Genomic DNA, 13,177 nt, shown 5'->3' on the forward strand with positions numbered 1-13,177 from the left:
TTCTGCAGCCAAGCCAGAGCAATGTCCTTCCTCTCTGTCCCCGATGGTTACCCAGGCATGGGATGCAGCATGGGGACAGAGCCTGTCACTGCTCCCAGTGCCCTGCCCTGCCCTTCCCTGCCTGCCTTGCCCTTCCCTGTCCTGCTGGAGCCTGCTGTGCTGTGCCGTGCCGTGCCGAGCCTGGCCAGCGGTCGCGTATTTCGGGAATGACTCTCCCCTGTGCCGGCCGCCAGCATAATGAACATAGCACTTTCTAACTTTGACTAGTTCGAGAGCCTTTGTCCATGATTTTCAGTTTGAACAATTCAGGGAGCTTTTGTTTTCCCTGACAGAAGCACAGTTGCTGCCAAGGGAAGCACACCCAAAGACCAGTAGTGACCCAGCCTTCCCTTTGCTTCCGTTTTCCTTCCCTCACTGCTACACAGTGCTCTCATACCACGACCTCAGTGCTGCCTCACCCAAGCATTTAGAGCTGCCTCCACGCCATTCCAGGTGAAGTGCAGGTGCTCATGATTCTGAGGTTTTCCTAGCTTCTTGGGAGAAGGTGTTTGCTTCATCTGGACTTCTTGGCGTTTCATCAGAGGAGCCAGGAACAGGCAAATTTCATCTCCACTGTGAGCTCTTCATTCCGCTTGTTCCCATGGAGCTTAAATGCCAACCTGAGCTCATCGTTCCTCTGGTACCCATAGACCATCACAACCCTTCCCTGGCCTCTCCAGAGAGGAGCAGCTGCACATCTTCAGAGCAGCACTTGCCAGCCCGCAGCCCATCAGGGAGGGAAAGAGCTTCTGCCCTTGCTTTCCAAGCAGCTCCTTGTTAATGACCCTTTCAAGTGTTTTCCTGCAGTGCTCTATCATGGGTAGATCTCAAGTGAGAAGCAGGCAGAAAGTGTCAAGTTGCCTAGGAAGGGGGACCTTGAAAACAGGCAGATTCTCTGCCTCATTTTCCTGTCCTCACTGCAGATTTGGAGGATGTTCTGGACATTTTTTAGACAGACTCTCTTTAGGGGTACAAGGGCACGGTGAAAGATATTGCCTAACAAGTGGTCAGTGTTAGGTGCACTCTCCTCTTTCTTTGAATGAAGCCAAACTGGGACTCTGATAGGACATTGCAGATGTTTAAGACTGCCTGCCCTGCAAATCAAGCCGTGCCATTGAAATGAGCTCTGTGTGCCCAACAACAGCTGCAGCTGAAGAATATGGCCTCACCCTCAAGGCTGTTTATAGAATAAACTCACAGTACAAGTTTAGCATGCATGTCTACAGATCTGGGCTCTTCCTGGGTGAATCCATTTTCTGTGGTCTTTTGTGATGAGAAACCAAATGTAGCCAAATCCCAAAGCTGCTGGGAAGATGCACAAAGCTGTGATTCTAGGGTGTTGGGGTGTGTGTGTGTCTCTGTGTGTGTCTATATCAGATTTCCAGTTCATGCTTTAATCTATGTACTTGTCAATTTGGATAAATATTTTTAAGAGGAAGAAATCACTCCTTCAATCCCCTGGGAAGTCTGAATACATTTCTGGAACGGAGGTTGCTGTGTGCTTCCTGTGATGTTTGATCCAAGGCAGGACTAGAGCTCTGCCTCCCAGAGACACATTTTGGAGCCTGACCAATGTGTTTGGATTCTTGCAGCCAGGCCAGACACTTCAGCCCCCAGCACTCAAGCCACCAGTGTAGATTCTGCAGCATGGACAGCCACAGCTGGCTGTGGAATACTCCTGGGAAAGAGGAATTGCCACTGCTGGATCTGGACATGGTGTTTGAGACACTGGAGGAGATGTTTTCTCCCTCTGCTTGGGCAACTGCATTGGGCAGTGAAGAAAGGGGCTGGACTGAGAACTTGTGAATGTTGTTGCATGGCTGAGAAGGAAAAGCTTCTTGAGTTCAGCTGTGAATGGACAAGGAAGTATTTGCCTGGTAAAGCATGACTTCCTAAAGAAGAGGGAATGAAAATGTCATCCATGAGTAAGGATGGAAAGGTGTGAGCAGCTCTGGGAGGAAGCGCCTGCAATCCTGCAGTTCTGCACTGAGCCAGAGCAAAGGTGTGAGATGCAGATTGTTTGGCAGAAATATTCAGGCCCACCAGGCCAGCCTGCTTTGTGCTCTCTGGCACACAGCAAGCGCTGTGCAATGCAGCTCTGAGCTCCTGAGAGAGAGGGAATCCGGGATGTGCCTGAGGTGAGTCAAGGGGTTAGCTGAAAATGTAATTAGGATAATTGAAAAGTGCAGATGAGTTGAGGGGCCAGCTGGGACTTGAATTGGGATAGTAGATGATTGTTGCTGTGTGTTTGTTAAGTTTATTGTATTGCTCCCCCATGTTCTGTATTGCTCCCCCCATTTTATGTAAATGGTTCTGCCCTCCCCAGTTTTCCCGCCATAGCCCTGCCACTCATTTTGTTACTATAGTTACTCCCGCCCTTGGTCCTGTCAATCCCTCAAGTTATATAATTCCTCCTCCCCTTCATTTCCTTATATGTTTACTTGTTCTCCTCCCTGGGTCCAGTCTATAACCCCGCACTCCACCTAGTTTTCCAGAAGCTTCTTCACTCAGGGGGCAGTGATTGGCTGTGGTCCCAGGGCCCCTCCATAACTTTGTATCAATTGGGTTTTCCCTAATGTCTGTCATGTTATGTTCACTCCCTTATGTTCCCTTATTGGTTCTTTATCAACCCCTCCCTGATACACCTCCTCCCATTTAAAACCTTGCTTCTCCTGGCAGTCGGGGTCACTCCCTGGTTGTCGTCTTGGGATCTGCAATAAATCTGAGTTTGACCTCAGAGAGTGTCCAGCTCCTTCTTCCTCGTCTTGGCAGCAGCGAGCCCGTCCACAGCAAGCACAGCCCGCGGCCATTAGATGCTGAGGGGTGCTTGCAGGATTGCAGCTGGGTGTTGGCCAACCTCAGCTAGCCAGACATTCGACCTCAAAGGCCAGACACCTCGCCGCAGATAATTGCGTATTTTAGTTAAGATTTTAAAATGAGGTAAGAAGCTAAGTTAGTAATATAACTAGCAGAAATCACACACCTTAGTTAAAGAGTACCAAATATATTAGGAACATAAAGCTAGCAGTGACAGGGATAGATGAAGCAATTTGTGAAGGAGCAGAGACCGTAGAAATACCTTGCTTTAAGAATAATTGCACAGTTAGGAGAGGCTTGGACCATGACCAGCAGGTCAAAAGTCTTGCCAACTGGCTATGGGAGAAGAGTTCACCATGAGGAAGACGGCTTTGTTCCTCCCATACAACCACTTCCTCATTTCAAAATCCCACCAACCCAGTTAAGGGAGTAAAATTGTGCAGCTCTAATAGATATTCAGCTGATAGAAATACGATTCAGGCCGGTAATAATGATGTATTATGGGTCCTTAAAAACCTGATGTAATACCTTTTCTGTAGAAATAGAGAGCAGGAGTCTGCAACTCCTTGTGCATGTCTTTGGAAACTAGTTCACATGTATCCAGCGCTGTAATAAATACCCTTCTTTTCTACTATAATTATTTGAAGAGTCATCTGTCTGTGCTTCAGAGGTTACGCTGGACTAGGGAACTGATTTGGAAGGGAGCAGAAGAGTTTCAGCAGGCAATTTTTGGAAGAGATGGAAGCCTCTTGTGACTGAAGGGAAAGCCATTTGGAATGGAGTAGTGATCCCAAAGTCTATACAATACTGCACCAAAGGATTAGACCCTTCTCTCTTCAGGACCTTCTAACTGAGCACTGCCTAAGTTCTGCTTCTACTGAGTATCAGCCAGGGCTCACACCTGTGTTGCAGGGCTGCTCATCCTCTCAGCAATAATGGCTTAGCTGTCCCTAGCTGACATATTGCTCACATAAGGTTAGTGTCTTCCATATCCCTTATAAAAGGATTTTATCTTAGATACCCAAATTTTGAATGCATGCCTGCATGCAAAAAAACCCTACAATACAAACCTTCATGGCATAAAAGCAGACTCCATTTATCAGACCCACAGCAACTGCATTAAAAAGCAGGTGTATGAGCCCTTCTTCAGAATTTTCTCAATCATGCCTCCTTAGTAATTTTTGGGAGATAACTATGCTGCCCCTAACAAGTCCAGCTTACTTAGCAAGAGGTAATTAGTCATGCATCCAGCTTTCCAGCAGTTGTGTAGCATTTTATCCAGAGAGCTGGTGCCTGAACACTGCAACCAGCTTGTGACTTGTGTCTGCTCACTTCTTTTCCATGTTCTAAAAAACTAAGAGCAAGTTGAGCCAAGAGCAATAGTATCCTTGTGAGTGCATCTGAACACACTGGACACTGACACCTCATCCTATTGCCTCTATTCTCCCACGGAAGATTCCTTGCTCTTTTTTCTCTGCCACCAAAGGGGATCTGCAGTCCCTGCCGGGCACTGCTCGCTGTGGGTTGTCCAGGCAGAGGCGATGCTCTGGTGCACCTGGCGCAGGTGAGCCTCGGGCCCGGGCAGGGAGCGATGCTCCGAGCTGCCGCGGATCCGGCGGCGAAGCCGAGCGGTGCCGTGGCCTGGCTGGGAAGCCGAGCGGCGCCCGTGGTGCTGCCTCCCCGGGCAGGGCTGTGCTCTCAGCGCCGCCGGGGCTGCCGAGCAGCGCTTTCCACTCGCCTCCGCCTCCGGAGCCAGCCCCGCAGCCACGCTCTCCCGAACCGCACTGACCCGCGCCCGTTCTCGGCCTGGCTGCAGGACTCCCCGAGCCGGGCACCTCCCCTCTTTCCAAGGCTCAGCCCGTCCCCGGGTTCTGCCCTCTCTCCAAGGGCTGTCTCCCCTCTCCCGGGATGCCCCCTCACCCGGGCTCTCCTCCCTGTGCCCCGGACTCTCGCCCTTCTCCCAGGGCTCTGTCCCCGCTCCCGGCATCTCCTCTCTCTTGGACCCTCCTCGGTCGCAGCCTGTTCCCCCTCTCCCTGGCTCACCCCTTGCAGGGGATCTCCCGGCTCCCGGGCTCTCTCTCTGCGCCAAGGCGCTCCCCGCTCCCGGAGTCTCTCCTCTCCCGTGCTCTACCCCATCTTCCTGGGTCCTCCCGTCTCTCCCGAGAGCTGCCCCTTCTCTCGGACTCTCTCGCCTCGGTCGGGATCTCCCCCTTCTCCGCGGTGGCTTCTCCCTCTTGCAGGATTTCTCCCCTCTCCCAGAGTTCTGCCCTCCTCCCAGCATCTCTCCCCTCTCCCGCTCACTCCTCCCTCTGCCAGGTCTCTCTCCCCTCTGCCGGGATGTCCGCCCGTTCCCGGAGCGCCCCATGCCCCCGGCCCCTCGCCGCCCGTCCCTCGCCGCCTCGGCCGGGCCGCTCCGGGGCCGCGCTCGGAGCGCAGCGGGGCCGGGCCGGGGCCGCCGGGGCCGCGTCAGCTCCGCCCCGCGGGAGGAGCCGCGACAGCGCCCCGGCAGCGGCCCCGCACAGTCGGAGCGGCCCCGGCTGAGCCCGGAGCTGGGCCTGGGAGGGGCTGCGGCCTGTGAGAGCTGCTCCGGGCTCGCTCCGGACACGAGGAGCTGCGACCTGTACTCGCTTTGTACCCTCAAGGCTGCCGGATGCCTTGCACTAAAGCTGGAGTGCCCGGGCTATTCCGGTCTCTTCTGGTCCTCAGCTGAGTATTGCTGGCCGCGGGTCTCTGTACGAATCACGAAACTGACAGGACTGCTGAGGAACGCGCCTGGAGCTGTTTGTTTTCCAGCATCAGTCTCATTACATGGGTATGACAGTGGGAAGATGCCAGCAGCTCACATCCCTGGCAGCAGGCAATGAACTTAATGGTACAACTTACTTTAAAAGTCTTTTGACTACTCACACAAAGCAAAAGCATATTGACAGCAGTTCTGTGCAACCACTATAAGCACACGTATCTTTTGTTAAAACACTGCTTGCTTATTTCAAACACTATACCTGCTTGTAAGCCTTAAAACAAAATGGACAGAGCTCCATTATTAAGCTTAGAAGTTCCTAATATCTTGCTAGAGATACTTTTCTGTAGCTTAGGGAGTCATTCCAGCCAAGCGTTAATACACTGGTGGGTCAGTATCAATCAAATTAGAATGAGGAGCCCAATTCAGCTCCACGGAGCAGCCTCTGGACTGACTGACAGAAGTTCCCAGGCAATGGGAGCTCTCCTAAGATACAGACATTGCATTGGTTCAGAGTCTGGGGGCACAGAGATAGACCAATGAGATGTCTCGGCCTGGGAGTTTTGACTGGGCTAAATGGGCTATGGGTGCTGAAGGCAATAAACGAAGCTGTTTACTGATGACCAAAGGGAGTTCTGTTGTGTGTTACATCTCAGACATACGAACATCCTGGATTCTACAGTAATAGACACAAACCATTGTTCTATTTGTTCTTACTTTTCTACTTCTTATATAACTTTTCTGCTGACAAATCTTATGGCTGCTGCTTAGCTCTAACTGCGGTTCTGCTTTCTCTGAGATGTGCGTTTTGCAGCTTTCCCAAAACCCTCTGATTTGAAAGATTCCCACTATTCCCCCTCACAGGTGGACTAAAAAGAAACCTTTGTATCCATGTCGTTTATTAACTACCCTGCATTTCATAGCTTTACTGTAGTATACCTGCTTATTACTTGCTTAAAGCATCCTTTTTGCTCACATTAAGCCTTGCTATACTCCAACACAGCAATTTTAATGCTGTGAAAGTCCAGTCAGTTCAAAGGGCAAAAGTCATGTCTGATAGCAATTACAAGTCATTGTTCCAAAAAAGTCTTGTCTGTTCCAGGGTCTTAATTCAAAACCTTCCTCCATGTCTACACCTTCATCCACCATCTGAGTGAGATTTCAAGAACTCTCTGAGATCCATTTCCTGCCTCTCTCTCTTGTGTGATACAAACTTCTTTGATCATTTTGTCCATCATTTGTCACACACACCAATGTATGCAAGGTATTACTACTAGTACCACTACCAAAACACCCAATCCATAGAGACCTATTCTACAAAGTTCTCCTTAGCCAAGGTGCAAAGCTCCATCCTTGGAACAAATCATCTAACCATGACCCACCGTCTTCCTTTTTTGGAGCTGTCAAATCTTTCAGCTTTTGTATGCTTTTCTGCATGGATTCAGAGTGATCAGACAGGTTCATGCAACACAATCCTTCAAATTCCTCACAACCATGTCCATGTGCCAGTAAAAGAAAATCAATTGCTGCTCTGTTCTGTAAGGTTGCATGTCTGACAGCACTAACACCAGTCATCACGTCACTAATTGCAACGCAAGTAGCACTGTCTTCTTTCTCCAGCCAACACCCCAATTGCTATAATGGTCTCAATGCCTCACCCGAGGCAAGTGGATGCAGAAATAAATTTGATGTAACTCATTTAGCAGGGCCCTAGGTCTGAAATTGCTATTACACTTTTCTTTATAATGATGGGCAAATCTTTTTTCTCTGTGTTTTCTCTTGATGGCTTTTTTAACGATAGGTGCTATCCCAGTGAGTTGTCTGATGCTAGATGGGCCACCTTTAATTTTTGAGGAATTCCCTGTCAGGCTTCATCTCCACCAATGAGCCAATATTCTGTTACTAATTGTCGTGGGGATTCATCTAGGTCATCTGCTTGTCAGCAGTTTCACCCTTAGGGGACACTGGGGTAGTACAATTGCACCACAAACTTGAGTATCTGTCCACAGGATGATGGGGAGTAACATTTAACTGTGGATCTCCCTGGTACTGAAAGGCAGCACAATATTCCATTAGAAATGAACCAAGAATTCCAATTCTTGAGGTTCAGAAGGTGCTCTAAGTAGATCAGGGGCCCAGTGATGCCAGCTGGTTATGGGATTGGTCTCATTGGCAGCCTCACACCAATATTTGTCACGATTGGCTATTGGCCATTCCTTGGCTGGCACTGGCACACCGACCAAACAGGTCACCAAGGGTTTGTCTGGGCTCAAATTGGTCAAACATATGGTGTCTGAGCCTGCTGACTTGGCTAAAGCAAGGTAAACATTCATTTTTGGTTGATCTACAGGCATATATGCACTGCAAAAGCAAGCAAGCAAAACCAACAAGCGCCAGTATATCATTTGATCAAACTCCATGTTTCTGTTCAGCTGCTTTTCAGCAAAAGCTTCCCCATCTCTTTCAGTTCTCAAGCAAATCTTTTAGCACTTGTTCAGGGACTGGCCGACTATAGGGCACTAAACTGTCCCTCTAACCTTTAATTTTTACAAATCTGAATATTTTAGAAGTCTTTTGAACAAAATGGATGCCACGCTTTTGCTGAAAGAGCTCTATGATACAAACAATTTTCACAGTCCAAAAATCAACAATCAAACTCAAGATTTGTAGCTTTCACAGGTTGAACAGGGAACGTCTGGCATGAACTGTAGTTTCTCTGTGTGGCTCACATCTGCGTACTCATTTTCCTGCTGGTGGAATTGTCGGTGCGCTCTTGTGTATGAGATGGTTTCACGTCCTTCGCGGGGACCCACTTAGGTCTGGCACCTGTGCAAATAAATACAAGCATACCCTTTGCCCCAAGTGATTAGTGCAAATGGTCCTACAACTTGTCCTAACTCAAGGTTTCTGATCAAAACTGGAGCATTTTCTTTCAGTTTTGCCTGTGTGCTGTTTGAAAAGTGCCTAAAATTGGAGGATTAGGTCCTGGAAATGTGCTATTGAAAACATAAAGGCATTAAAGCTTTGCTGAACCTTATCAGGGGTGCTGCTTGGGCCACTCCCCCTTTTGCAGACCTAGAATGGGTCATTTTGAAATGAGGAAGTGGTTGTATGGGAGGAACAAAGCCGTCTTCCTCATGGTGAACTCTTCTCCCATAGCCAGTTGGCAAGACTTTTGACCTGCTGGTCATGGTCCAAGCCTCTCCTAACTGTGCAATTATTCTTAAAGCAAGGTATTTCTACGGTCTCTGCTCCTTCACAAATTGCTTCATCTATCCCTGTCACTGCTAGCTTTATGTTCCTAATATATTTGGTACTCTTTAACTAAGGTGTGTGATTTCTGCTAGTTATATTACTAACTTAGCTTCTTACCTCATTTTAAAATCTTAACTAAAATACGCAATTATCTGCGGCGAGGTGTCTGGCCTTTGAGGTCGAATGTCTGGCTAGCTGAGGTTGGCCAACACCCAGCTGCAATCCTGCAAGCACCCCTCAGCATCTAATGGCCGCGGGCTGTGCTTGCTGTGGACGGGCTCGCTGCTGCCAAGACGAGGAAGAAGGAGCTGGACACTCTCTGAGGTCAAACTCAGATTTATTGCAGATCCCAAGACGACAACCAGGGAGTGACCCCGACTGCCAGGAGAAGCAAGGTTTTAAATGGGAGGAGGTGTATCAGGGAGGGGTTGATAAAGAACCAATAAGGGAACATAAGGGAGTGAACATAACATGACAGACATTAGGGAAAACCCAATTGATACAAAGTTATGGAGGGGCCCTGGGACCACAGCCAATCACTGCCCCCTGAGTGAAGAAGCTTCTGGAAAACTAGGTGGAGTGCGGGGTTATAGACTGGACCCAGGGAGGAGAACAAGTAAACATATAAGGAAATGAAGGGGAGGAGGAATTATATAACTTGAGGGATTGACAGGACCAAGGGCGGGAGTAACTATAGTAACAAAATGAGTGGCAGGGCTATGGCGGGAAAACTGGGGAGGGCAGAACCATTTACATAAAATGGGGGGAGCAATACAGAACATGGGGGAGCAATACAATAAACTTAACAAACACACAGCAACAATCATCTACTATCCCAATTCAAGTCCCAGCTGGCCCCTCAACTCATCTGCACTTTTCAATTATCCTAATTACATTTTCAGCTAACCCCTTGACTCACCTCAGGCACATCCCGGATTCCCTCTCTCTCAGGAGCTCAGAGCTGCATTGCACAGCGCTTGCTGTGTGCCAGAGAGCACAAAGCAGGCTGGCCTGGTGGGCCTGAATATTTCTGCCAAACAATCTGCATCTCACACCTTTGCTCTGGCTCAGTGCAGAACTGCAGGATTGCAGGCGCTTCCTCCCAGAGCTGCTCACACCTTTCCATCCTTACTCATGGATGACATTTTCATTCCCTCTTCTTTAGGAAGTCATGCTTTACCAGGCAAATACTTCCTTGTCCATTCACAGCTGAACTCAAGAAGCTTTTCCTTCTCAGCCATGCAACAACATTCACAAGTTCTCAGTCCAGCCCCTTTCTTCACTGCCCAATGCAGTTGCCCAAGCAGAGGGAGAAAACATCTCCTCCAGTGTCTCAAACACCATGTCCAGATCCAGCAGTGGCAATTCCTCTTTCCCAGGAGTATTCCACAGCCAGCTGTGGCTGTCCATGCTGCAGAATCTACACTGGTGGCTTGAGTGCTGGGGGCTGAAGTGTCTGGCCTGGCTGCAAGAATCCAAACACATTGGTCAGGCTCCAAAATGTGTCTCTGGGAGGCAGAGCTCTAGTCCTGCCTTGGATCAAACATCACAGGAAGCACACAGCAACCTCCGTTCCAGAAATGTATTCAGACTTCCCAGGGGATTGAAGGAGTGATTTCTTCCTCTTAAAAATATTTATCCAAATTGACAAGTACATAGATTAAAGCATGAACTGGAAATCTGATATAGACACACACAGAGACACACACACACCCCAACACCCTAGAATCACAGCTTTGTGCATCTTCCCAGCAGCTTTGGGATTTGGCTACATTTGGTTTCTCATCACAAAAGACCACAGAAAATGGATTCACCCAGGAAGAGCCCAGATCTGTAGACATGCATGCTAAACTTGTACTGTGAGTTTATTCTATAAACAGCCTTGAGGGTGAGGCCATATTCTTCAGCTGCAGCTGTTGTTGGGCACACAGAGCTCATTTCAATGGCACGGCTTGATTTGCAGGGCAGGCAGTCTTAAACATCTGCAATGTCCTATCAGAGTCCCAGTTTGGCTTCATTCAAAGAAAGAGGAGAGTGCACCTAACACTGACCACTTGTTAGGCAATATCTTTCACCGTGCCCTTGTACCCCTAAAGAGAGTCTGTCTAAAAAATGTCCAGAACATCCTCCAAATCTGCAGTGAGGACAGGAAAATGAGGCAGAGAATCTGCCTGTTTTCAAGGTCCCCCTTCCTAGGCAACTTGACACTTTCTGCCTGCTTCTCACTTGAGATCTACCCATGATAGAGCACTGCAGGAAAACACTTGAAAGGGTCATTAACAAGGAGCTGCTTGGAAAGCAAGGGCAGAAGCTCTTTCCCTCCCTGATGGGCTGCGGGCTGGCAAGTGCTGCTCTGAAGATGTGCAGCTGCTCCTCTCTGGAGAGGCCAGGGAAGGGTTGTGATGGTCTATGGGTACCAGAGGAACGATGAGCTCAGGTTGGCATTTAAGCTCCATGGGAACAAGCGGAATGAAGAGCTCACAGTGGAGATGAAATTTGCCTGTTCCTGGCTCCTCTGATGAAACGCCAAGAAGTCCAGATGAAGCAAACACCTTCTCCCAAGAAGCTAGGAAAACCTCAGAATCATGAGCACCTGCACTTCACCTGGAATGGCGTGGAGGCAGCTCTAAATGCTTGGGTGAGGCAGCACTGAGGTCGTGGTATGAGAGCACTGTGTAGCAGTGAGGGAAGGAAAACGGAAGCAAAGGGAAGGCTGGGTCACTACTGGTCTTTGGGTGTGCTTCCCTTGGCAGCAACTGTGCTTCTGTCAGGGAAAACAAAAGCTCCCTGAATTGTTCAAACTGAAAATCATGGACAAAGGCTCTCGAACTAGTCAAAGTTAGAAAGTGCTATGTTCATTATGCTGGCGGCCGGCACAGGGGAGAGTCATTCCCGAAATACGCGACCGCTGGCCAGGCTCGGCACGGCACGGCACAGCACAGCAGGCTCCAGCAGGACAGGGAAGGGCAAGGCAGGCAGGGAAGGGCAGGGCAGGGCACTGGGAGCAGTGACAGGCTCTGTCCCCATGCTGCATCCCATGCCTGGGTAACCATCGGGGACAGAGAGGAAGGACATTGCTCTGGCTTGGCTGCAGAAATGGTGAAAAGAGGGTGTTTTAAAACATTAATTAGGACTCCTTTTTGCAGACTAGCTGGTTTCATCTCAGCATGTCCTCCTGTCTTTGGCAGAGTTGGCGCATTTCTCGTGATTTGGAGTCAGCTGCAGCAGCAGGAAGGGGCAGCAATTTTGTCAGCATGGCTATCAAAGCCAAAGTGCTGCCCCATGGATGGATGTTGCTTTCTCCAAAGCATTTCTGGCCTAGAGTTGTAGCAAACTCACACTGGTGTCTTCCCAAACAGCATTGCCCTTTTCTTTCCTCATGAATCACCTTTTCCTTTTCTTCCCCCCATCTGGGGAGAGCTCCAATGCAAATGCCTCCTGCAACCAACTCCTGTCACTGTAGACTGACAAAGGAGATCTTGCAATGGAGAGAGATTCCCTAGAGCTGCTGTGGGGAGCTGAAGGGGGAAGCTTTGTCCCTTAGTCTTGTTGGGGAGCTGCTTGTGCTCTGGGGGACAGACACTGATAGTGGAGCCCTGGAAAATGTAAAAGATTGAATCTGAAAATTTTAGGCTTTGTGTTTTCCCAGATCAACTGCACCTGCATAAGCAGTAAGAAAAATTATATAATTGTTAGATGTGATGATTGTTTAGTAATTAAATATAATTATTATATAGTCATGGGAAGAATCATGAAAAATTATATTGGAAATTTAGGGAGGGCTATGCTTGGCTGAAGTCTATGTATACAATAGAACAATAGAAGTGTAATAATTAACATGGAAGTTATGTAACGATAGAACATAAAAGCATGATCATCTCAAATATATGGTTGGAGTCAGATTTGAATTGAATACTCCTGAAACCCAGAGGTCTTAATAAAAGCACCTGCATATAATCGCTTATGGGATTATGTGTTTCTTAAGGCTAACAACACCAATGATGTTTATCCAAGCCTTGCAGTTCATTCCTGAGCTTCTTGACACACCACAGAGACTTTGGGGTTGTCGTACTGGCAAATAAATTTCAGTCTGGGCACTTTGAAATGCTTCAATTATCCTTTTTTCCGCTTTTCTGCAGAAATATTGTCATCATCTATTCCTTCCAGAGGATCTTTTCCTGCTTTTTGGAGAGCTCCTTTATTTACCCTCCCAGATCAGGCTAATTCCCAGGGCTCCTTCCCAAAGTGAGGTGTAGCCCATGGCCTCCACTCTCCAGCTGGAACAGAAGGAAGCACAGAGTTTGCTGTTGTGGGAGAGGAGCTTCT

Source organism: Ammospiza nelsoni, chromosome Z (genome assembly GCF_027579445.1).
Source record: "Ammospiza nelsoni isolate bAmmNel1 chromosome Z, bAmmNel1.pri, whole genome shotgun sequence".
Lineage (NCBI taxonomy): Eukaryota > Metazoa > Chordata > Aves > Passeriformes > Passerellidae > Ammospiza > Ammospiza nelsoni.